The 4,462-nt window shown below is 32.1% G+C and overlaps 2 long non-coding RNA genes across 2 annotated transcripts; both read right to left on the bottom strand.

Moving 5' to 3' along the window:
- Positions 1-219: 219 nt before the first annotated feature.
- LOC145033674 (uncharacterized) lies at positions 220-1,026 on the bottom strand. Its single transcript, XR_013677648.1, has 2 exons — positions 637-1,026; positions 220-511 (listed from the first exon to the last, which is right to left on the bottom strand). It is a non-coding gene; the product is annotated as an uncharacterized LOC145033674 (long non-coding RNA).
- A 707-nt stretch (positions 1,027-1,733) lies between these two features.
- Positions 1,734-2,921, bottom strand: LOC145033673 (uncharacterized). Its single transcript, XR_013677647.1, has 3 exons — positions 2,822-2,921; positions 1,932-1,997; positions 1,734-1,799 (listed from the first exon to the last, which is right to left on the bottom strand). It is a non-coding gene; the product is annotated as an uncharacterized LOC145033673 (long non-coding RNA).
- Between the last annotated feature and the right edge of the window lie 1,541 nt (positions 2,922-4,462).

Here is a 4,462-nt window from a genome sequence, read left to right as displayed (position 1 = left end):
AAATAAACATGCTTATATTCCTATTTTCGACACCCTTCTCCACATTTAATTCATACAACGTCCCCATTGCAATGCTTAACAAAAATAAATAACATAAAAGTAAGTGGGAGAAAAAAGAACAAAATCTCCTTGGATAGAAGTAGTGAGGTCGAAATCAAATGCTGTGTACCTTTCAAAAACAATAGGAACTATAAGAGCTAGGGGTGGTGAACCACAAGATGTTCAAAACGTTGTCCAGTCATCACATATCCTCTTTTCTTTTTCTTAACAACTCATCATGCACATATCATATATGGGATGTTTTGTGACTGCAAAAACATGATCATAGAGGCTATTCACTGTTTCTTTTGCATACTGACACAACTAAAACAGTTACTGAGTATTGGTAAATTTAACAACAACAAAATCTAAGCTTTAGTATATGTAAGTCACGGAACACCATCAACCACGTTCCTAGAAACATGGCATTTTGTGGACTTGCGTGCACTCGCTGTTGTTCCTACTTTGTCCCCTGTTAAGTGGCATACAATGATTAATCCAGGATCTAAAAAAAGAGTCTAATATCAATTGTAGCTAATACGATCATTTAACTGAGTTAGCTACTGTATTGTACAATAGTACATAGCTAATGCTCACCTGACTTAAAGGTTGACCAGGGACCGAGGATCCATCTTTGGAGGAGGTTGTTGGAATAATTGTGCCTGAAGAAGGTGTAGAATACACAGACTGAGATGTCTGTGATGGAAACTGTTGTTGTTGAGGATATAGAACATGTCTTGGTTGGCCCCATGGGAATGATCGTGTGTGCACTTCATTTGGTGGCAATAATGGTCGGAATCCAAAGAAGGAAGTTGGAAATATTGGGTAGTTTACAGGAAAATAAGATCCAAATTGTGGCATTCCATGTTGCATACCAATTAATGGGTTCATTGGAAAGTTAGGAACAACAAAATTTGGTACTTGCAAACTCTGTTGTCTTGCAAGTGTCATGTTAAGACCTTGTGACATATGACCAATTCTCATAGATTGCACCATCTATTATATAAGCTCATATTATAGATATAGAAAACTATAAAACAACAGATCAAGGAAAATACTAATTAAATTATTGATATTTAAAACATAGCATTTCCATATGCATTGCAAAACTAGTTGTAATAAAGATTATATATATATATATATATATATATATATATATATATATATATATATATATATATATATATATATATATATATATATATATATATATATATATATATATATATATATATATATATATATATATGTAAAAAGTGGAAAACCACTATGACTTCGGAAATGCTAATTCTTAGAACATCTCCATGAGAAAGCAGATACCCTTTCAAATGGTGCAATATTCACCAAGATTACCAAAGGCATTTTTATTTGTTGAGACATTTTCCAATATCATGTAACCATTGTTTGTTATTTTATATTATGATATTACATTATTTCATTACTTTTAGTACATTAATTACGATTTTATTATATCATTTATATATGTGTAGTTATATTATTACATAACTTTATTATTTTATAAATAATGAAGATTTGTATTAAATTAGTTGTTATATTGTAATAATAATGTTTATTATTAAGTTATATGTTTTAGCAATTAAGATATGTTTAATAATATATAAATTACTTGTATTGTCTTCATAAGATTATATTACATTCATTAACTCAAGTGTTACTATGATAAAAGGAAATACCTGGACTTGCATTTGCAGAAATTTGATATACTCAATGGCATCAGCTAGAATACTTGCTTTGTGTCTCTGTAGATGTTGTAAGTTTAGTTCCTAAACAGAAAAGGATAAAGAAAGACGAAAAACACAAAACACCCAAAAAACAATAGAAACAAAGTAAAATGTTACTGTTGCTTGATTCCAATGTCATTTTGTCATTACCTTGTTGCAGTTGGGAACAAATGTCTGGAGTGTTCTTATTCTTTCACTTATTTTATTCCTGCGCCTCTGCACAGAAGTGACAAAAAATGTCATGATCTTATGTGGTCACCCCTTTAAAGCACCATTGTTATCGTGCCACGAAATTGTCATCATCACGTGGAACTTTTTAATTGGTAAATGATTTAAAATAAATAAATACATAAAAACTAGGAGATTATTTTTGCTAGATTTGAAAATACAATCCATTAAAGTCCCCGGTTTTAATAAAATCATTTGTTTGTTTAGAAGAAACATTTATTTCATCTTATCAACTCTTCACGGATCGATATATAACATTTAGTAGTCATATGGTCCAAAATCTATGTTGCCATTATTGATAAAGACACTTGACATAAAACTGGCTAGGGACCTAGTTGAACCGCATCTACTAGACAGAATAGAAATAAAAAGATTTTTAAAGTCCAACCCCTGTAAGATTGTTATGACATGCATGTAATCATCCTATACTAAAAGATTAAAAAACCATCACTTGAACAGATGCACTACTAGCAATAAAATTTGTCGTTAATCTTTTGTATTTTCCTCTGTTTAATGACAGAACTAATTTATTGGAACAAGGCCACCCAAAAAACTTAGCAAAGGAACTTTCTAAAAATGTGATGGATACTCATCGTTAAGAGGTGGCGAATCTGTGGCTTAGCGACAATAATAAGGCATTTGAATCCAGTTTGTTGGTACCATTTTCAAAGTGAAGCCATATAAAGATAATCAGTTTCTTTAAGTTGGCCATTTAAAGATAAAACACCTATATATGAATGTCATAAACTAAAGAAGGGCAATGTAGTGGGAAATTAATTAATTAATTGTAGTTGATTCTTTTAGTATCTCACCTTCTCCGTAATGTTTGTTTTGGTAGCTTCGCTTGGACTTCCAGGTTGTTGATCACAATCACGTTGCTTACTCCTTAGTTCCATTTCCCTTTCAATTAAGTTTCCCTATAACCGAAAAAATATTAAACAAGCAATAGTTGTAACATGAAGTAGCTAGGTAGACCTTCAACAAAACCACGAGCACAGCCACTATATACACTTAGCTAGCTGTAAGACTCTGCACTTTAGACTTTCAGTATTCTCGTTCCTCAACTATTTGTGTATCACATTAGCTTGCATACTTGATTACTTGATATAGAAACATAGATATCTGAGTGACTAAAATGACTGACCACATTATTATATATCTAGTCTTACTTCAATATAATCAGCCTTGTTTTTTGTGCCACTAGACTGGCCTTGATGGAACCCATCGAAATAATCTTCTCCGGTTAAAGTACATGATGTTGCTTGCATGGGTGATGGAGAAGGAAGCTCTACTTCTGTTAACATTTGGACCACGTCAAAATAGCTGCTGACCTCATGGCTACTTTCCAGAAAATTATGAGGTCCCTCGCTACGCCATAAACGTCCACTACTCTCGCCGGATGTTCTTGGGGGGCCCTGTTGGTTATTATCATCAGTCTTCATGAAGATCAATGTACTAATAATGCGGCTGATGGGAATAACTAATGCTTCCAAGTCTATATATATACTGTCAGGGGAATGGGAGTCGTGCATGTTCTTAATGATGCAAGTTGTAACATCTCAAAGTTGTGTCAGAAAATTTTGAAGATCTAGTAAGTTGTAGAACTTTAATTTTTTTTTTTTAAACGGCAAACAATTTAGCGGTAGCCTCACCATTTCAATGGCAACCCCGAGTTCGCGCTCATTTAAGGGGCAAATTCATCTCCAAATGGGATTTCCATGGAAAAGACAAATGTAATAGGCTCAAAGATTTGAACTCTTCCTATCCGGTGCATCAATCCAGCTAGGCTGGACATCACTTGTTACTAGACAAATTAATTAGTAAGGTGAGCAAAACCATCTGAAAAAACCCAAAAATAACGCAACAAACAATGACCTATATAAAAGCTGACGGTGGTATGTTACCGCTACTCAGTCGCCGTTGTTTGCTCGTTGCTAAAACCTTTTTGTCGCCACTATTACGTCGTTACATATCTATGTCATGTCGCCACTAATTACCAACTATTATTATATATAAATTGCTACTTAAATCTATAAAGTTAGTATTTAAATTGCAAAAATACAGAATCCAAAATATCATATAAAATCCATTATAGAAAATCCACAAAATATATATATATATATATATATATATATATATATATATATATATATATATATATATATATATATATATATATATATATATATATATATAATTCTTTTGTTATACAAACTTAAAACATTATAAAAACATAAAATTAAACATAACCAGTCATCATTGCCATCTTTGGGCTCCTCGTTCTCCTCATCATTACCCCACTATCATCTTGTTACGACAATTGGCCTTGACCCCTTGTACTCAGTTTAGAAGTTTATTGCTATATGATAGTTTTTAATAGTAGCATCTAAGGGATCCACCGGCTACAAAATAAATATATACAAATTATAAAGTAGCATAAACCAAAATACAAA

Source organism: Lactuca saligna, chromosome 3, assembly GCF_052625555.1.
Source record: "Lactuca saligna cultivar CGN05327 chromosome 3, ASM5262555v1, whole genome shotgun sequence".
Lineage (NCBI taxonomy): Eukaryota > Viridiplantae > Streptophyta > Magnoliopsida > Asterales > Asteraceae > Lactuca > Lactuca saligna.
The sequence above is the reverse complement of the archived record's forward strand: the minus strand, read 5'-3'. Positions and strand labels throughout refer to the sequence as shown.